This window comes from Pleurodeles waltl, chromosome 12, assembly GCF_031143425.1.
Source record: "Pleurodeles waltl isolate 20211129_DDA chromosome 12, aPleWal1.hap1.20221129, whole genome shotgun sequence".
NCBI lineage: Eukaryota > Metazoa > Chordata > Amphibia > Caudata > Salamandridae > Pleurodeles > Pleurodeles waltl.
The window spans coordinates 24,409,005-24,431,160 of record NC_090451.1 but is presented as its reverse complement, the minus strand read 5'-3'; the positions used below and the strand labels follow the sequence as shown (position 1 = coordinate 24,431,160).

Sequence of the window (22,156 nt, the reverse complement as noted above, 5' to 3'; positions counted from 1 at the left end):
CGGCCACTCCCCCTTCCATTGTCCAGTTTCGGGCCACAGCAGGGACTGGGGGTCCTTAAACCGGTGTGGACTGGTGTATACACTGAGAGCACCAAATGTGCCTTTCAAAGCATACCAGTAGCTTGGGGAGGCTACCCTCCCAAGAAAGTCACACCTATTTCCAAAGGGAGAGGGTGTTACCTCCCTCTCCCAAAGGAAAATGTAAGAAAATGCCTTCCTTGGCATGGTTACTCCCTGACCTTTTACCTTTTGTTGATGCCAGTTATGATTGAAAGTGTGCTGGGACCCTGCTAACCAGGCCCCAGCACCCATGTTCTTTCTCTAAACTGTACCTTTGTTCCCACAATTGGCAAAGCCCTGGCACACAGATAACTCCCTTCTAAATGGTACCCCTGGTACCAAGGGCCCTGTTGCCAGGGAATGTCTCTAAGGGCTGCAGCATGACTTATGCCACCCTGGGGACCCCTCACTCAGCAGATGCACACCGCGTCACAGCTTGTGTGTGCTGGTGGTAAGAAAATGACTAAGTTGACATGGCACTCCCCTCAGAGTGCCATGCCCCTTCTCACTGCCTGTGGCATAGGTAAGTCACCCCTCTAGCAGGCCTTACAGCCTTAAGGCAGGGTGTGCATGAGCACTATGCCCCTACAGTGTCTAAGCAAAACCTTAGACACGGTAAGTGCAGGATAGCCATAAAGAGTATATGGTCTAGGAGTTTGTCAAATATGAAATCCACAGTTCCATAATGGCTACACTGAAATCTGGGAAGTTTGGTATCAAACCTCTCAGCACAATAAATGCACACTGATGCCATTGTGGGATTTATTGTAAAACACACCCAGAGGGCATCTTAGAGATGCCCCCTGAATACCAGTCCGACTCCTAGTGTAGGCTGACCAGTTTCTGCCAGCCTGCCACAACCAGACGAGCTTCTGGTCACATGGGGTGAGTGCCTTTGTCACTCGGTGGCCAGAAACAAAGCCTGTACTGGGTGGAGGTGCTTCTCACCTCCCCCTGCAGGAACTGTAACACCTGGTGGTGAGTCTCAAAGGCTCATGCCTTTTGTTACAGCACCCCAGGGCATCCCAGCTAGTGGAGATGCCCGCCCTTCCAGCCACTACCCCCACTTTTGGTTGCAAGGCTGGAGGAGATAATGATGAAAACAAGGAGGATCCACCCACCAGTCAGGACAACCCCTCAGGTGCCCTGAGCTGAGGTGACCCCTGCCTTTAGAAATCCTCCATCTTGAGTTTGGAGGATTCCCCCAATAGGAATAGGGATGTGCCCCCCTCCCCTCAGAAAGGAGGCACAAAGAGGGTGTAGCCACCCTCCAGGACGGCAACCACTGTCTACTGCCCCCCAGACCTAAACACACCCCTAAATTTAGTATTTAGGGGTGACCCTGAACCCATGAAATCAGATTCATGCAACCTACAACAAGAAGGACTGCTGACCTGAAAGCCCTGCAAAGACGACGGAGAAGACAACTGACTTGGCCCCAGCCCTACCGGCCTGTCTCCAGACTCAAAGAACCTGCACAGCAACGCATCCGACAGGGATCAGCGACTTCTGAGGACTTAGAGGACTGCCCTGAACCCCAAGGACGAAGAAACTTCCAAGAACAGCGGCACTGTTCAAAGTCTGCAACAACTTTGCAACAAAGAAACAACTTTTCAAGAACTCTCTCTTCCCACCGGAAGCGTAAGACTTCACACTCTGCACCCGACGCCCCCAACTCGAGCTCCAGAGAACCAACACTGCAGAGAGGACTCCCAGGCGTCTACGACAACGTGAGTAACCTTAGTCGACCCCCCTGCACCCCCCCACAGCGATGCCTGCAGAGAGGATCCAGAGACTCCCCCTGACCGCGACTGCCTGATAACAAGGAACCCGACGCCTGGACTAAGCACTGCACCCGCAGCCCCCAGGACCGAGAGGAATCACCTTCCAGGGCAGGAGTGACCAGCAGGCGGCCCTCTTCCTAGCCCAGTTGGTGGCTGGCCCGAGAAGTCCCCCTGTGCCCTGACTGCATCGCCTAAGTGACCCCTGGGTCCCTCCATTGCTTTCAATAGCAAACCCGATGCCTACTTTGCACACTGCACCCAGCTGCCCCTGTGCAGCTTAGGGTGTCTTTTGTGTGGCTGTTTGTGTCCCCTCCACCCCCAGTGCGCTACAAAACCCCACTGGTCTGCTCCCCGAGGACGCAGGTACTTACCTGCTAGCAGATCGGAACCGGAGCACCCCTGTTCTTCATAGACGCCTGGGTGTTCTGGGCCCTTCTTTGACCTCTGCACCTGACCGGCCCTGTCTTGCTGGTGCAGTGACTTTGGTGTTGCCTTGAACCCCCAACGGTGGGCTGCCTATGCCCAGGAGATTGACTGTCTAAGTGCTTTACTTACCTGAGAAACCTAACCAAACTTACCTCCCCCAGGAACTGTTGATTTTTGCCCTGTGTCTACTTTTAAAATAGCGTATTGCCATTTTAACCTAAACTGTGTGTACTACTGTTTTAAATCAAAGTTCTATACTTACCTGTGTTAAGTACCTTGCATTTTATGTACTCACCTCAAATCTTGAATCTTGTTGTTCTAAAATAAAGAAAATATTTTTCTATCTAAAAACTTCTGGCCCGGCGTTAAGTCTTTGAGTGTGTGTTCCTCATTTATTACCTGTGTGTGTACAACAAATGCTTAACACTACCCTTTGATAAGCCTACTGCTCAAGCACACTACCACAAAATAGAGCATTAGTATTATCTAATTTTGCCACTGTCAACCTCTAAGGGGAACCCTTGGACTCTGTGCACACTATCTCTCACTTTGAGATAGTATATACAGAGCCAACTTCCTACAGAAATCCTTTGTTCTGCCTTCCTGGGCTTGATCAGATCAAGCAGCAGGAGTGCAGAAACCTGTCTGAGGGGTGGCAGCAGCTTGGGCTGCCTGGAAAACCCTGTGAGACTGGTGGTAGCAATGCAGGGGGGGGGGTCCTCTAAGGAGCCTCCAGAGTGCATGGAATCATACTTCCAATACTTGCAAAAGTATTGGGGTATGATTCCGACATGTCTGATACCAAACATGCCTATTTTCGGAATTACTATTATGTAGCTGGACATAGGTAGTGATCTATGTTCAGTGCATGCATAAAATGGCGTTCCGCCACTCACAAAGTCCAGGAAAATGGAACTGGAGTTCGTCTGGGCACCTCTGTTAGTGCAAGGGGGCCCTCACACATGGGTACTTGCACCCTGGCCTCTGGGCTAGGAGGGTCTGCCACAGGGGTGACTTACAGTGACCTGGTAGGGAAATGGCGCATGCACCGTTTCACGCAGGTTGCAATCGCAGACCTGCAGAACACTTTGCATGGGCTCCCTATGGGTGGCATAGTACATGCTGCAGCCCATAGGGATCCACTGGTACCCCAATGCCCTGGGTACCTAGGTACCATATACTCGGGACTTACATGGGGCACCAATATGCCAAATGTGGGCCAAGTTTAAAGGAGAGAGCATTATCACTGGGGTCCTGGTTAGCAGGATCCCAGTGAACACAGTCAAAAACACTGACAAACTGGCCAAAAAGTGAGGGTAACCATGCTATAAAGAGGCTACTTTCCTACAATACAATTATGGACACGGGAGGGAGTGGAGACGATTGGATAGCTATTCCGGGATCGAACACTGCTCACGCACACAGATTTTGCCCATGATCACAACTTGCCCACCTTACTATTTCTGTTACGTGCTAATATATTACATTATATCAAGACTATTGGGCACCAGACGGAACCGATCTCCCAACGCATTAATTTATTCAAGCGATTTATACAATGGGACATGGGAAACACTTAATAAGATGATTTTTATAAAGGTCTAAGAGCACACCTGTCACTGCCCTTGACGCCCCTGAAAGCCAAATGGGGGGGAAGATGTGGGTAAGGACATTCCGGACTGGCATACCCTAAGAGAGTATCACGAAACACCAGTCTTAAATTTATACAATATTCAATATTGCATAGAGCATATCTTACGCCACAGACTACATACCTTAGTCCCAGTAGTATCATCGGCATGTCCAAGAGGCAACGCTAATCCACATGCTCCGGAATTGCCCTAGTATAACCCATTACTGGTCCCACATTGGAACAATACTTGAGGAGGTAACGGAAAGAGATGAATGGCGAATGGTAGAGTCTTGCCTTTTGGGTCTTTTCTCACACACTAAGAAGAGGAAGGTGACATCATGATTTGCTGATTAAGCCTTAATACTGGTGAATTGCTTACTTACTAGGCACTGGAAAGCAGCCACAGCACCCTCGGTAGCACAGTGGAGGGCAGAGGTGGGTGAGTGGGGCCTAGCTGAAGGCACAGCCCTTCATCTGGAGGAGTATAGAGGGATGCAGCGACACCCAATAGCGCTAGGATGGGACACTCTTTTGGAATCTTTCAAAGCGGTTACCGACAATGAGACAGACAGTGGGTGAAGCCGCTTACACCGTCAGCCTCACAAACTTGGGCTTGTTAGCTACACCCCTGATGTTGTTGACACCAAAGCTGGGGGAGTGGGGTAGGGAGCATGTCATAGTGCATATGGGCCGCTATCAGGGGGGGATCCATGAAGTCCCACTGGCCGAAGTTATACCCACCCGACGGCTTGTCACCTTGAACAGTACGGAGAGCAGAGTATATAACTGCTGTATCCTTCATATAGAAAGTAGATGTTATGTTATGGGGGAAGGAAGGGGATAATGTTAGGAGGCAATTTTGTAGTTAAACATGAACAGTCATGAGATCTTAATATTATGCTTGACTTATCAACCCGAAATGTACTTTAACAATGACTGAACTGAGTCAGACAACCTTTATAATTATATCAAAAGGTTAAATGGGATCAGTTGATAAGTTGTAATGCCATGTAGAAATGAGAGATTCAATTTTGTTTTATTAAAAAAGCAATAAAAGTTGTTTTAAAAAAAATTAGTGGCACAGAAAGTGGAGGCAGCAGCATAAGTAGTGACACATAAATAGGAGGTAGCAGCATGAAACAGAGGGGAGGCAGCAGCTTAAGTTATGGCACATAAAGGGGAGGCAGCAGCAGGAGACAGAAGGGAGGAAGCAGAAAGAGCTTGTTACTTACCTGTAACTCCCATTCTCCAGTATTGATATCTTTCATAGATTCACATGCTTGAATCATTCCCCGTTGAAGTGAGTCTCAATGTATCATAGTAAGCAGTATATATCAGTATAATAGGCTGTAAAGGAAATGGAATGTTCCATTTAATAGTCTGTTTTTTTTTTTTTTTTTTTTTTTTAAAGGGCCAAAGTTGAACAATGACCAATCAGGCGACAGCACCCTTCAAACACTCCCAACAGAGGCATCTTCCCTCAGAATGTTCAAGCACTAGTGGGACAGACCTCACTTGCCAAGAAAGAGAGCCGGTGGGGGGTGGGGGGGGGGGGGGGGGTCTCGCACCAAAGACAAAAATGCTTCCATTTGAGGCGGTAAGTTTTGTTAGTGGCACCAGGTCTAGCTTTTGCAGGAATTTTTCGACAGTCTTCTGAGATATCTAGGTGTTGTAGGTCACGGTGCTCAGGAGCCAGGCTGATAAACGCAGAAAGGTCGGATCTGGATGAAGGACCTGCTGATTGTTCATCAATAACAAGTCTACCTGAGGCTATCAATAACATGAAGAGCTCTGTAGACCAGTGTTGTCTTGGCTATAGTTGCACATTGAGTATTAGCTGGCATGGTTCATGTTTGATCTTTCCGAGAACTCAGGAGTAAGAGGGATCAGGGGAAAAGTGTAAGCATAGATGCCAGACTATTGCATCAAAAAGGCTTTTCCCTCAAATCCCTTTTGAGGATACCTGCTGGGCAAAACTGGCATTTCCTGTTCTCTTGTGACGCAAATAAATCTACGTTGGGCTTGCCATGTTTGAAATATGGTATCCAGGACTCGCTGGCTCCCACTCGTGACAGCTTTGGGTCATTCTGCTCAAGGTGTTTGCTAGAAAGTTGTGAACTACTGGGATATATTCTGCTCTTATGGTCACTTGATGAGTTTGTGCCCACTGCCAGATAGACTGAGCTTCTTGGGATACAATCTGGGATTTATGTTGTTATGTTGTCTGCTTTTATCAATACAGAGGAGCCTTGAATGCTTGTAGAAACACTTGAAGAGCTAAAGACGTTGCTCTGAGCTTGAGGAAGTTGGTGTGTAGCTTGGACTTATCCGGGGTCCACTTGCCCTGAATCTGGAAGTCTTGCAGATGAGTTCCCCACACTTCTAAAGAATGGTCTGTTGTAATGATGTATTCTGAAATGGGAGGAAGGAATGTGAGTCTCACAGAGAGATTGTTGGAGTCTGCTCACCAAGGAAAAGCTGCTTGCACGAGAAGTGCAATCTGTACAATATCTTCGAAATGGCCATCTGACTGAAGCCAGTGTGTGTCTATTTGTACTAGGAAGGGTCGCATTTTGAGATGTGCATGAGGTACTAGGAGAATGGCTGAAGACATAAAGCTGAGTAGAGATTTTATCAGGAGAACTTAAGTGCACCTTCTTTTTTGAAAGAGAGCGGGCCAGAGAGGAAAGTTTCTGCTGTCTGTCTATGGACAAGAATGCCTTGTCGAATAATGTGTCTATAGTGGCTCCCAAAAAAGTTATTGTTGTTGCAGGTGAGAGAAGCGACTACTGGAAATTGACTGTGATCCCCAGGATTTGAAAGAGATGAAGACACCTGGCAGTATCCCTCGAGGCCTGCTGGGATGATGGAGCCTTTATCACCCAGTCGTCGAGGTAAGGAAAAACTTGAATGACTTGCTGGTGGTCGGCGACTGGGACAAGAGATTTTGTTAGTGTCCGGGAACAGATCAGAGACCAAAGGGTAGGACTGTGAACTGGTAATGTGTACTGGCTACTGCAAATCTCAGGTACTTGTGATGATTGGGGTGGATGGGAAGGATAAGTTACTTACCTGTAAATCCTAGTTCTCTTCCAGGGGTATCCTCATCAAAGTCATAAACATTGAATATTCCCACCCTTGTGCGGGGACCCCGGAGCATATATAAAATACACACATATAAAGTATGAAATATGCATGAAAAATATATATAGCATTTTTAGTAGACATATCTTTCATACTAAACTCATATATACATGTGTAAAACAGCAATGCAGGCTATAATCATAAACAGGCTAAAATGCTTTATTTCTATGAATTTTTTAATTTTATTTTTTAATCATAATAAAAATACAATAGAGAATAAATATCTACCCAAGCCCCCAAAACTGGGCTTAGGGAAATAAGCAGTCGTGATCACTAGAGAAAAAAGAGAAAAACTACACTGAAAAACAATGGAGCATTCTTAGCCAATAGGCTGCATGCAGGTTAACACAGGAGAACCATGAAAACTTTGGCACCGTGCCTTTAAGACCCTGAGCACCTCCAGTATCCCACCATGCCTCAGGGGTGAAGGAGAGGTGACAGTTGGTTCACAGTTAGGTCAGTACTTTTTTACGGTGATAATCTGTGTAACTGATTCGAAAGAGTCTGTCCTGCACTTCTAGGAGACGTGCGTCCGGGGAGGAGGGTGGGTTGTTTATGACTTTGATGAGGATACCCCTGGAAGAGAACTAGGATTTACAGGTAAGTAACTTATCCTTCTCTTCCAGGGGATCCTCATCAATAGTCATAAACACTGAATAGATTAGCAAGCCCATCCCTAAACTCTGCGGACTGTCTAATAGAAGTGCAGGAATAGACATGTATCATGCAAATAAATTTCTCAGAGAGGCCTGCCCCACTTGGGCATCTGCTCTTGCATCTGAGTCCAAACAGTAATGTCTAGTAAATGTATGTACAGACTTCCATGTAGCAGCCTTACAAATCTCAGATATTGGAACATTGTTAAGGAGGGCAGCAGTAGCCGCTTTTCCCCTTGTGGAATGCGCTTTAGGTCTACCTAGTAGTTGTTTGTTAGCCAACTGGTAAGCATTAACAATACAAGAAACTATCCATCTTGATATTGTTCGTTTAGATGCTGCCTCTCCTGTCCTCAAATGACCATAATTTACAAACAAGTGGTTGGAATGTCTAATCGGTTTTGTTTTATCCAAATAAAATTTCAACACTCTTTTCAAATCTAGGGAGTGCAACGCCTTCTCCGCCGGAGTCTCCGGATTAGGGAAGAAAGTCGGTAAAGAGATAGTCTGATTGATGTGGAATTCTGACACCACCTTCGGTAGGAATGATGGGTGAGTTCGCAGAACCACTCTATTGTCGTGAAAAACAGTGTACGGTTCTTTGGAAGACAAAGCCTGAATTTCACTGACCCTCCTTGCGGAAGTAATGGCTACCAAAAAAGCCGTCTTCCATGTAAGGTGTTGCAAAGAGGCTTTGTGTATAGGTTCGAAAGGAGGGCCCATAAGTTTTGACAATACTATGTTCAGTTCCCATGGAGGAGAGGGTCTCCTAATGGGCGGAAAAACTTTTTTCAAACCTTCTAAGAAATCCTTGACTACTGATTTCGTAAAGAAGGATTCCTGAGAAGGTGACTTACGATAGGCTGTAATGGCAGACAAATGTACCTTAATAGATGATACCTGCAGACCGGACTTTGCCAGATGAAGTAAGTACGATAATATGACATCCTCCTGAGCCCGTATGGGATTCTGACCTTGTTGACAGCACCATATGTAGAACCTCTTCCACTTAAAAGCATAAGAACGCCGCGTGGAAGGTCGCCTGGACTCTTTCAAGATGTTCATGCACTCCTGCGAGAGCCCTAGGTGCGCATATTGCAGGAATTCAGGAGCCATGCTGTCAAGCTCAGAGAGGGTAGGTTGGGATGCAGAATCCTGCCCTCCATCCTGCTCAGAAGATCCGGTCTGCACGACAGCCTCCTGTGAGGTTGTTCCGATAGGTTTTTGGAGATCTGTGTACCAGAATTGACGGGGCCATTGCGGTGCTATGAGAATCATTCTGGTGCTGGATCTGTAAAGTTTGTTGATCACTACCGGTATGAGGGGAATCGGTGGAAAGGCGTAGAGAAATATCCCTGACCAGTCGATCAACAGGGCATTCCCTCGAGATCCCGGAGGGTAGAACCTGGATGCGAAGTCTGGGAATTTCTTGTTTACTTCGTCCGCAAAGAGATCCAATTGAGGCCGACCCCATAGAGCGAAGATGTCTTCGACGACTTTGTCGTGTAGGACCCAATCGTGGGCGTCCTCTAGGTGTCTGCTCAGGAAATCTGCTTCCACGTTTTGTTGACCTGGCAGGTGAACCGCTGTAAGCGACATTCCTCTGGCCAGGAGCCAATGCCATATTGTTTGGGACTCTCGAGATAGGGGTAGGGATCTCGTTCCCCCCTGTCTGTTCAGATAATACATTGTTGTTGTATTGTCCGTTTGTATTAGGAGATACTTCCCCTGAATCGATGGGGCAAAAGACTTGAGAGCCAGATGGACCGCTCTGAGCTCCAATAGATTGATGTGGTAGTTCCTTTCGTTGTCGGACCACAGGCCCTGAGCTTGAAGGGGACCCAGATGAGCCCCCCATCCCTGAAGAGGCGCATCCGTTACCAGAGTGTCGGATGGAATTACCTGGTGAAACGGAGCACCTACTGACAGGTGAGGTCTGTGCATCCACCATTGCAATGACTGACGTGCCGCTATTGGTAGCCGCACTCTGTTCTCCCAGCGACCTGTCCTTTGGCTCCAGTTGTTCTCCAACGCCTATTGGAAGGGCCTCATGCGCAGCCTGGCATTTGGGACAATGAAAATGCATGATGCCATGGAGCCCAGCAGAGATGTCACCTGACGGGCCGTCGGTGCGTCGGATTTTAACAGGTCTTGACACTTCCTCTTTATTGATAATAGTCGTTCCTCCAAAGGATACACTCTTTGGAGCTCTGTGTTTAGTATAGCTCCCAGGTAGTGGAGGTTCTGTGTTGGAATCAAGGTGGACTTTTGGTAGTTGACTTGAAGACCTAGAGACTCGAAAACCTTGAGCACAATGTCCCGATGGCTTCTCGCCTGATCCGGAGAGGAAGCTTTCAGTAACCAGTCGTCTAGGTATGGGTAGACGAAGATTTTTTGTTTTCGAAGATGTGCCGCTACCACTGCCACACATTTCAAGAAGACGCGGGGGCAGACTTCAGGCCGAATGGTAGCACTCTGAACTGATAGTGTTGTGAGGCTATCTGGAAGCGCAAGAATTTTCGATGCTTGGGAGCTATTGGGATGTGAAAATATGCATCCTGCAGGTCGATGGAGCACATCCAGTCTCCCTTACGTAGTTGAGGGAACATTTGGTGAAGAGCCAGCATTCTGAACTTCTGTTTTCTTATGTACTTGTTCAGCAGCCGTAAGTCCAGAATTGGTCTGAAAACGCCGTCTCGGCCTTTTTTCGCCACTAGAAAATAACGGGAGTAAACCCCCTTTCCTCTGTGCGCAAGTGGAACCTTTTCTATTGCCTTCTTTCGTAAGAGGGCGATAGCCTCTTTGCGCAGCAGGTTGAGATGAGATGGATTGCATTTGGCTGGTGGCAAGTGCGGTGGAGGTTGTCTGAAAAGAAGAGAGTAGTCATTTTCGACAATGTTGAGCACCCATTTGTCTTTTGTGATAGAGTGCCATTCTTGAAGAAAATCTGTGATACTTCCCTCCACCGGAGTGGTGTACAGTGTCGAGGGAAGCGAGATCTCATTGTTTGGCCGGCGCTTTCGGTGCGGACTGCTGAGGCCTACTTGACCCTCGTTCCCTTGTGGCCTTACGAGCCTGAAAAAGAGGGCGTCCCTGCCTTTGCTGTGACCTCGGGGACCAGTGAGGGGTTTGAACCCTCTGCTGGAAAGGGCGCCTGTCATAAGGCCTATACCTCCGCCTGAAGTCCTTCTTCCTCTCCAGGCCTACTGCCCTCATGGTGTCCACTTTGGTCTTCATTCGTGCCATTTCGTCATCCGTATAGGCACCAAACAGCGAGTTCCCGTTGAAAGGGAGATTTAAGATGCGCTGTTGAGCTTCCTGCTTCAAACCTGTCAGCCTCAGCCAGGAATACCTCCTTGCACAGATGCCATGTGCGTTCCCATGCGCAGCCAAGTCTGCTCCATCCGCCGCTGCGCTGATGACTTGGTTGGATACCAAACATCCCTCTTGCAGGATTTCTTGGAAGTCCTGTCTGTCTTCCCTGGGCAACTTTTCCGTGAACCTGTTGAGGGAGTCCCACAGAGAACAGTCATACCTGCCCAGGAGTGCAGAAGCGCTGGAGACCTTGATTATGGATGCTGCCGTGCCACATATTTTTCTCCCCAGAGAGTCAAGATGCCTGCTCTCTTTGTCCGGTGGGACCGTGGAGGATGATGCCACCGAGTGGGTTTTTCGTGCTGCGGCCAATATGACCGAATCCGGTGGCGGATCCGTTCTTAGAAACAAAGGGTCCTGTTCAGGCACTTTATATTTTTTCAAAATCCTCGCCGGAGCCGATTTGAGGGTGGCTGGCGTCAAAAAAGTGTCCATGGTCGGCTGCAACAGACCAGGCACTAGCGGCAGTAGCTTTTTTGAAGCTGTTCTATGTTGCAGAGTCTCAAAAATGACTGAAGAGGAGGTAGATGGTTCTGGAACCTCTATGTTTAACTTCTGCGCTCCCCTTAAAAGCACCTCATTAAAAGTGGTGATGTCAACCACCGGTGAGACCCGAGCTGGCGGAGAGTCTGTTAAGGTGGGGGAGTAACGCCCGACAGATGATCCTGACAACGACCAAGAGGGCGATCTTCTGTGTCGTGATCTTGACCTAGATCGTCGTTGGGAACGTGACCTGCTGCGAGACGCTGTTGATGCGGAGCAGAGCGCCCAGGCCTCTTATTCGGTTGATTAAGGCTCTCTAACCATCTTGGAGATAAGTTGATGGGTGAAACATGCCCCGATGATACCGCTCTTGAACGAGATGAATCGCTCCGTATGGAGACCACTGGAGATGGTGCGGCCTTGTCTGTTGGAGGGAGGCGATGTTCTACTCCCTGCGGGACAGGTAAAACCTGTGTCGACGTCGACGGCTGTGTTGACGTCGAAGGGCGCCCTACCGGTTGTTCTTGCCTCGACGTTGAGTGTCTTGATGTCGAATGGCGATCTTTGGACCTCGACCTACTCGCCGTCGTGTGCCTCGACGTGGAGCGGTGGGAGGCCGACGGCGGATGTCGCTCTTGCCGTCGTGGTGATCTCGACGCCGTGTCTCTTGACATCGGGGGCGTGAGGTCTTCGGCGGCGAACGGGCACGCCGGTATTGGCTCGACGTCGATCGGCGGGCTGCCGTCGACGGAGATATGCCCCTGCGATGGCCATGTTCCTTCGACGCCGTATCCTTCGACGCTGGGCGGGTCGCAGTCGACGGCGATCTATGGCGGTGAGATGGGTGCAGCGACGACGTCGACGGGGAACAAACAGGCACTTTCCTACCTGCTGAAGTCGACCTAGCCATTCTCTCCTGAGAGTGGCTTTTTGGCTGCCTGGGAAGCGAAGAGGATGATGTTTTTTGCCTCTCATGAAGGCCATGAAGTCTGATCTTTTCTCTGTCCTTCAGAGTCCTCTGACATATTCTTGCAGTGTTTGCAAGTGTCAGGGCAGTGACTCTGAGGCAGGCACACAATCCAAAGAGTGTGTGGGTCTGACTGGGCCTTCTTCTTCCCACAAGAAGGGCATTTGACAAAAAGGGAAGGCATTTTTCTGTCAGGAAAAAACTGCCAAACTCAGACAATGATGTTAGATGTCGAGTAAAACAGGAAAAAACGCTGTTTTAAAGTATTTTTCTGAGAAAAACTCAGAAAAACTGAGAGCTCAATGCTCCAGGATCCTCTCAGAAGAAGCCGGAAAAAAGAACTGACCTAACTGTGAACCAACTGTCACCTCTCCTTCACCCCTGAGGCATGGTGGGATACTGGAGGTGCTCAGGGTCTTAAAGGCACGGTGCCAAAGTTTTTATGGTTCTCCTGTGTTAACCTGCATGCAGCCTATTGGCGAAGAATGCTCCATTGTTTTTCAATGTAGTTTTTCTCTTTTTTCTCTAGTGATCACGACTGCTTATTTCCCTAAGCCCAGTTTTAGGGGCTTGGGTAGATATTTATTCTCTATTGTATTTTTATTATGATTACAAAAAAAAAAAAAAAAAAATTCATAGAAATAAAGCATTTTAGCCTGTTTATGATTATAGCCTGCATTGCCGTTTTACACATGTATATATGAGTTTAGTATGAAAGATATGTCTACTAAAAATGCTATATATATTTTTCGTGCAGATTTCATACTTTATATGTGTGAATTTTATATATGCTCCGGGGTCCCCGCACTAGGGTGGGAATATTCAATGTTTATGACTTTGATGAGGATCCCCTGGAAGAGAATGTGAAAACCAGCATCTGAAGGGAAACCACATGGAAAGATTGTTTCTTCAGTTTCCTGAGGTCGCGAATGGGACACAACTCCCCTAACTTCTTCCTCACAAGGAAAAAACAGGAATAAAACCGTGTCTCTTTTGAGAGTGTGGAGCCTGTTCTATGGCTCCTTTTGAAAACATAGTTTAAACCTCCTTGCAAAGAAGATGAAGGCGAGATGGGAGGAATTTTGTTGGTGGAGTATGAGGTGTAAATTGAGTAAACTCCAAGGTATTACCATGTACGATGAGCTTGGGGACCCATTTGGCCGTAGTTATCTTGGTCCAGTGATGTAAGTAGTAGGAAACTATGCCACCAGGAGGAAATTGAGTAGGGGTTGTAGCTGGTACATTGATGTTGTCACTGTTTTCTAGTGGTGTCTCTGGTTGATGTAGGCTGTCTTCTCCTTGGTTGTGTTTAGCATAGACTGCTGACGGATGTGCACTGTAGGGTTGATGTTGTTGGAAAGCAAGCCAAAAGGACTACTGGTAGGATTGGTACCTCTGATGTCCTCTGCTGTAAGAGTAGAAGCCTTGACCACGCACTCCACAAAAAGGTGTTTTACGGTACTGGTTGTCTTTGTGTCAGACTTTATTGCTTGCAGAGCATCATCGATGTGTTTCCCGAATAAAGAATCGCAGTCAAAAGGCATGCCTAGTAGTTTTGTCTGCACCTCAGGGCGGAGCGATGTAGACTTAAGCCTTCACCTGGCATCGAGGAACAGCAAATTCCATCAACTGCTGGAAGTCTACGGATGCTATATCTATAGCACAATCACTGATCTCAGAGGCACATTTTGCCCCCTCCTGCAAAATCTGTGTAGCCTCAGTGTTCTTATACTCTAGCAGACAATCCAGGTATGCAGCAATACCTGACCACATCTGGCAATCATATTGGCTTAGGATGGACAGAGAATTTGCAGCTCGTACAGTTGTTTCCGACACCACTGTGAATCTTTTGCCCATATTGTCCAACTGTCTGCACTCTTTCTCAGGCGGAGAAGTTTCCTGTTGTGCAGCCTGGACGATGACTGGATTAGGTCTAGGATGTCCTAGTAAGCACACTGAAGAATCATCTGGCGTTTGCATTTCTAGTGAATTCTTAGAAGAACAACAGTGAGAGTCGCTGGTGCTTTCATTATTTTTATGCTTTCTTCCCATTTGTGGCCCACAATTGGTATGGCTTTGACTGTTTTTCTGGACTGATCCTTAAAGTCGTATAAGAATCAGTAAGTCTGTTTAACTGTAATGGAGAGTTGGAAACACCAGTCAGCTCTCGCTATTAACGTATGAAAACTGCCAATATCTACGGGTGCAGTACCTATTGGCTGAAGCACTGGAGGGGAAGGTGGAGGAATAAGGTAATCATCCCATTAGGTGGTTATGGTACGATTGTCCATTATTTCACCCTTTTCTCTGTCTCTATCAGGATCATGATGATCATCGTCAGTAGTGGAAAGATAGTCCTGAGGGGGCATGGCAATGCAAGATTCCTGAGTCATGCTAGGAGTTTGAGGTGGAGGCAAATTCTCTGGAGATGTAGGTGCAGATGAGACTATTACTGTAGGTGACTGATGCCCCTCAACTGCTGTTGCAAAACACGTATAATAATCCTTAAGCATGCTCTGTAAATCTTACACAAGGGGAGCCGAGGCCAGAAACGTGTCTGGAGGCACATAAGGAGAAACTGCCTAACATAGTGTTGGGTTTGGTAAATAGGCTCATCATATTCTTGCTTATCCTTGTCATCCTGATACTTTACGTGCAATTGTGAGGGACTGTGAGTTGCACCAAACATTCCCTGGTCTTCACCAGAGTTTGGATATCCAGTAAGTGACTGGGTATTAGTGGTGATACATCAGCGGGTGTTGTGAATGAAAGATGTATGCGGTAAGGAGTTGACAGCAGTGTCGTCAACGAGGTCGTTGACGGTCTAGATAGCACCAGTGTTGATGGCCTCTTATGTTTTGATTTTGTGGGCAAGGTTTTTTTTTTTATTTTTATTTTTTAATTGTGTCAACGGTATCATCAACTGTGTCATTGTCGTCATCGGTGCCATTGTTGACGGTGGAGACTGATGCTGATACAGTCGTTGACGGTGTAGGTACAGTCCTTGTTGACATAACTGTAGTCATTGATGCAATGGCTCTCGTCTACAGTGTGGTTGTCGACAAGGTAGTCTTTATCAAAGCAGAGACAGTCGTCAATGACATCGATAATGGAAGAGATGATGGTAAGATCATCGTCAGGGTTTTATTTTTAGTTGCCGTCAACAATGTTATTAAAGTCTTTGCTGTCGATGACAATTTTTCAGATGGTTTGGTCTTTTTTGAGACTGGTTCAGACAAAGATCGAGCTTTGATAAAAATGGCTACAGAAGGTGTAGAAGGCTTGGATTTTGAGTCTGAAGAAGGCCTATTTTCTTTTTCCTGATGGGAGGAGCCTTCCACAGATCCATGGTGGGTCTTTTTTAGGGCTTTTTTTTTACTGTGATGAGGGGACTCATGGTGAGACCTGTCCCTCTTCTTGGAAGTTTGTGAGGAGATGGAGCACCAACTACTTTCCTTCTCAGAAAGTAAAATAGGTTTAGACTTTACTTTCTGCAGCCATAACAAAAGTCTTCCCTCACGGTATTTAAGGGTTTTTGAAGAAGTTCTGCAAATCTTGCAGTCTCTCACCTTGTGGGATAGATGAAGGCAATATGCACAATCCTTTTGAGGATAATCTGAATGGATCCTGTAGGTGCCTGGCTTGGTTTATGGGGTACACCTATGCTGTGGCACCCTATACTGAGTCCAGGCAACCCTTAGTGATAGTGTCTAGGGGTAGCTGAGACAAGCAACTGAAGCATATCTAGGAGGAATGTAAAGCACTTGTAATACCACAGTAGACAGGCAGTAAATCCCACACAAGACAGAACCACACAAGTGTTGCAAAAATTAAGTATTTCTTATCACAGCACAAACTACTATACTTGCATTGGTTTATCTCCCTTTGGAGATATCTACTCACAATATATACACCAAAGAACAAGCAGAAATAGCATAAAATGTATAGGGGTGTGCCGGGGGTGTGTGGAGGGGCAATCCATACACTAAGTAATTGGAATGCGAAATAGTAAACCCAACCCAGGTAAGTTAGCTAGGGGCTGGGGAAGAACAAAAACACCAGAGTTAAGTACAAAAAGTGTCCCCAGCAACCAGGTGCAGAGTGCTTACCTTCCCGGTCGTCCCATAGACTAACACAGGGAAGTCGTGGTTGGAATTTCAGAGTTCCAGGACCCCTCCCAGTAGACCCAGAGGAAACTCAAAAACAGGAGAAAGGTTGGAGAGTGTCCCCACCCCAGGATACCCAGAAGACAGGAGTACCTAAACCAGGGGACCAGATGCATAGGAGTGAAAGGACGCTGGAAACCCTTGCTGAAGTCAATGGATGCCTCGGTTGTCCAGCTGCTGTCGCAACCCTTGGACCAGTATGGTGGACCCCAAGTGCGGATTCTGGGTGTTGAAAACCTGAAAAGGAAGAGGACCGAATCCAGCACCCTTGGAGGTGCCCAGGAAGTGCAGATGCCAATGCCCACCCTCCTAGAGGTGAAGTTCCTGCAGGTTGATGAAAGAAGAAGTCCAGCTGCGGGATCTAGGAGCGCCAGAAGATCCTAGGAGTCGCCTACGAGCTGTCCCACGTCGGTCGCCGGATTGCAGGAGGGTCAGCGACCAGCAAGGCCACCAACAAGCACTGACAAAAGCAAGCATAAGCTGAAGATGGATTTGCAAGTTTTTTGTGTGACCAGGAAGGTCCAGGAGACTCTGCTCTCTTGAGGAGGAGTCAAGGCTGGCCTTCAGCACACAGGGAGGCCAGCAGAAGTCATCGGACCCCCCACAAGTGACCCACAGGCAATGGAAAAAGGGAGTCACAAGGAGGACTCGGCAGCACAACAAAACAGAAGTCCCACGTCGCAGAAACTGCAGAATGTAGGCTCATCTTCGAGTTGAAGAGTGCTGGTGGCTGGGGCTTCTTGGTGCCTGAAGATCTCCCGGAGGAAGAGTCAACAAGCCTTGGCAAGACCAACAGTTGCGGTTCACAGGAGTTCCCGTTCAGGAGCAGGGGTCCACTGTCTCCCAAGTTGGTCAGAAGACAAGCATGACCCGGAGGAGGCCACAGAGCCACCACCTGTAATGCAGAACCTTTCGATGTCTGTGGGACAGCAGACCCCACCAGCCGGTAGACATCGTCTTGAGCTGCCAGCTGATGCAGGGAAGTGACCCCTTCACTCCAAGGGAGAGTCCTTCATGCTTCCAGATGCAAACAGAGTCCCTGTGACCCTGGAGGATGCACAGCCTTGGATGCTGCAGACTTTTTGCAAGATCAGGAGAAACAATGTCGCAATGGGAGCCTTCCCACCAGAAGCAGACCAACAGCGGTTCAAGAGGGCAGGGGCAGAAGATGTCTTGCAGAGTGTTTCATGTAGTCTTGCTCGACGAATCTGAGGACTTGGGGGAGCCCTTTAGCAACCCTAAAAGGAGGTTGGTCACTCTCTGAAGTGACCCACATATCAGAAAGGGTTAGGGACGTCATCTACCTGGCCTAACCAGTCACATGCTCCTAAGGGCCTCTGCCTACCTTGTTTCCAATATGGCACAATCAACCAGCTACCTGGCAGAGCTCTGTGCACCTCCCTAGGGGAGGAGATGGACAGAAGGGTGATCACTCCCCTTTCCTTTGTGTGGTTTCTCACCAGAGCTGGATCCAGGGGTTCCTGAACTGGTGCAAACCAGGTTATCCAATGAGGGCACCAAAGGTGCCCTTCAAAGCAGTTTGGGGGCATTCAGAGGCCAGGCCACCCCACCCTAGCCCTTAGACACCTGATACAGAGAGGGAAGTGGTCACACCTCTCCCTTGTAGGAAATCTTTTGTTCTGCCTTCCACTGCTTGAGCCAGGCTCCCCAGACCCCGTAAAGCTGCACTGGTACACCTGGGGTATCCCCTAAGGAAAAGGAACCGCACAGTACAGGGGATCATGGAACAAGCACTGGAATTAGTGTAGTTGCATGATTCCAAAATGTTTGATACCAAACATGCCTAGGTTCAGAGAAGCCATTATATAGTTAGACTGCTCACATTAATTGTGTCCACTACATACCTTAAGATGGTTTCCTGCACTTACAAAGCCCAGGGAATGGAATCTGGCATTAGTAGGGACACCCTGCTCGTGCAATGGTACCCTCAACACTTAGGGACATGCACCCTGGGCTTGGGCTGAAGGGCCTACCAGAGGGGTGACTTACAGTGTCTAAGTGCAGTGACCAGGATATAAGGTAAGCCTTATATCGGTGGTGAAAGACTGCATACACCATTTCATGCAGGCTGCAATGGCAGGCCTGCAGACACAGTTTGCATGGGCTCCCCTGGGTAGCACAATACATGCTGCAGCCCATGGGGAACCCCTGGTGTTCCAATGTCCTGGTACCTAAGTATCATATATAAGAGACTTATGGGTGCACCAGTATGCCAACTGTGTGGTGTAAGATTTTCAGCAGCCAAATTAAGAAGAGAGAGCACAGCCACTGGGGTCCTGGTTAGCAGGCTCCCAGTGAACTACAGTCTAACCATAATGACATCAGGCAAAAAGTGGGGGTAACTATGCTAGAAAAACTTTACTTTTCTACAGAGCCTTTTCTTATCACAGGTGGCACAATGTCTAAAGAGTCCTTTCTTGACATGTTCCGACATTCTGGAACAGGGAAATAGATGTTTGAAGATCAGCAAATCTGAAGAAACTGAGCAGAGCTCAGGGAGACTCCCTCACACATAACATGCAATGTAAATCTGAGGGATGATGCCTCTGCTGTAAGAAGTTTTGAAGGGTGCTGTCGCCTGATTGGTCATTGTTCAACTTTGGTCCATTTTTTTTTTCCTTTAAAAAAAAAAAAAAGGACATAGATAGGCTCTTAAGCTGAAACTTGCATTCCCTTTACAGCCTATTATACTGTTATATTGTGCTATCTATGATACTGTGGGACTCCCACTTCGACGATGGGGAATTATTTAATTATGTGAATCTATGAAAGATACCCAATAGTGAAGAATAAGTAGTGATACAAAGGGAAGGTAGCAGCATGAGACACAGAGGAGGCAGCAGCGTAAGTAGTGGCACAGGAAGGGGAGGTAGAAGCATGAGACAGAGGGAAGCCAGAAGAATAAATAGTGCTACAAAGGAGAGGCAGCAGCTTAAGTAGTGATACAAAGGGGAGGCAGAGGAGGCAGCAGAATACATAGTGATACAAAGGGGAGGCAGCAACATGAGACAGAAGGGAGGCAGCAGCATAAGTAGTGACACAAAGGGAAGGTAGCAGCATGAGACAGAAGGGAGACAGCAGCTTAAGTGGTAATACAAAGGGGAGGCAGCAGCAGGACACAGAAGGGAGGCAGCAGCATAAGTAGTGATACAAAGGGGAGGCAGGAGCATAAGTAGTGGTACATAAAGGGGTGGTACCAGCACGAGAAGAAGAGACAGATTTGGGGAAATGTGCAGCTCTGCAAGAGCACAGTGGGATGACTAGACTAAAGTGTGTTAGGACCCTGCTAACCAGGCCCCAGCACCTGTGTTTTTTCACTAAACTGTACCATTGTTTCCACAATTGGCACACCCTTGGCACACAGATAAGTCCCTCGTAAAAGGTACCAGGGCCCTGTGACCAGGGAAGGTCCCTAAGGGCTGCAGCGTGTGTTGTGCCACCCTAAGGGACACCTCACCTAACACATGCACACTGCCATTGCGGATGTGTGTGTTGGTGGGGAGAAAAAGGCAAAGTCAACATGGCATCCCCCTCAGGATGCCATGCACACAAAATACTGCTTGTGGCATAGGTAAGTCACCCCTCTAGCAGGCCTTAAAGCCCTAAGCCCCCCTATAGGAATAGGGATGTGCCCACCTCCCCTCAGGGAGGAAGCACAAGGAGGGTGTAGCCACACTCAAGGACAGTAGCCACTGGCTACTACCCCCAGACCTAAACACACCCCTAAATTGAGTATTTAGGGGTGACTCTGAACCCAGGAAATCAGATTCCTGTGACATGAAGAAAGAAGAAGGACTGCTGACCTGAAAGCCCCACAGAGACGACGGAGACAACAACTGACTTGGCCCCAGCCTTACCGGCCTGTCTCCAGACTCAAAGAACCTGCACAGCAACGCATCCAGCGGGACCAGAGACCTCTGAGGACTCAGAGGTCTTCGAGAATGCACTTCGAGAATGTCCGAGGAGCTGACTTGAGTACGAAAGGCAACACTTTGTACTGTTAGTGCTTGGATTCCACTCTGAAGCAGAAAAACATATGATGTTTCCTAGTGATCGGAATGTGGATGTATGCATCCTGAAGATCTATGGAGCACATCCAATCCCCCTGGTGTAACTGTGGGTAAATCTGGTAGCATCTTGAATCTCTCTCTGCAGATGGTACTTGTTTAGAAGTCGTAAGTCTAGGATTGGCCTCTACTCTTGAGTTGGCCCTTTCTTCTGAACCAGAAAGAGTGGAACCGTTTTTATGGTTTCTTTCTGGAGCAACGGGTTTACTTCTTTTCGCAACAGGCTCTGTAGATCAGACAATGTTATTTTTGGAGGGACAGCAGGAGGAGGGGTTTTGAACCTGATGGAGTAGCCATTTTGAACAATGTTCAATACCCATTTGTCATTTGTTATTTTTCTCCACTCGTTCAGGTGTTTTATAACACCCCCCTCCCCCAAAAGCAGGATACAGGGACGGGGGAAGCAATATCTCATTGTTTTAGTTGGGCTTTAGAAGAGGAGGTTGATGGGCGAGGTGTTCCTCTTCCTTTTGCTTGTCTTCAAAGATGGTAGTGTGACCTGGATTGCTGTTGTGAATGCTGAAACCAGTGAGGGGTTTGAACCCTGTACTGTTAAGGCCTGCAGTCACATGGCTTGTACTTGCGTCTGAACTCCTTACGTTTCTCGAGGCCCACTACCTTTAGCGTATCTAGTTCCGACTTCATGTCCACCATCTCATCATCTGCATGCGTTCCAAATAGAGATGTGCCTGTGATAGGAAGATTTAATATCCTCTGCTGTGCCTCTGGCTTGAGGCCCCAGAGTCGTAGACAAGATGAGCGTCTTGTACAGATTACATGTGATCTCCATGAGCTGCGCATATGATACAGAGTGTTAGATACCATGAGGAAATGGATACGTACTGGTTGTGAAAACCTGGTTTAAATAAAGGAACACATCTTGGTTTTATACAGAGGTATCTGGAATTAAAATAGCTAGATTCAGGAAAAATAAATATAAATATATGTACATACTATACACACAGTGAGAGAAACCATCCCCCACTGAGGTATTGTTTACCCATGGATGTATGAGTGTACCCAGTATAATGGTGTTCTAAAACCTGCAATGACCAAAAACCAGATGTCAGCCAAGTGCTCAAGTACACTAAAAACTGTGGGCTAAAGTGGTGATTACCTTTAATAGAAAATGTGACCTACTTTGACTTAAAACAGCTCCAACAATGAGGAATGGTGTGCTAATAGCATCTTCAAATCGGTAAGGATAAATGGGGATGGGCTTGAGTCTCTCACCCCTGCGTAAATACTGGTTAGAGAGAGCACGACAATCGTGCTCGCCCAGGGGCAATTTTGATAAAGAAACAGCTGAGAGGAAAAACCTCAGCCGCTCGAATGGCGCTATACATTTGTAATGATCCTTGAATTCATGTCAAT

At 47.6% G+C, this 22,156-nt stretch overlaps 1 protein-coding gene across 2 annotated transcripts in view; it reads right to left on the bottom strand.

Moving 5' to 3' along the window:
* The window catches only part of MED16 (mediator complex subunit 16), a 326,193-nt gene that overhangs the window by 68,677 nt on the left and 235,360 nt on the right, over positions 1-22,156 (bottom strand). The window lies entirely within an intron of this gene.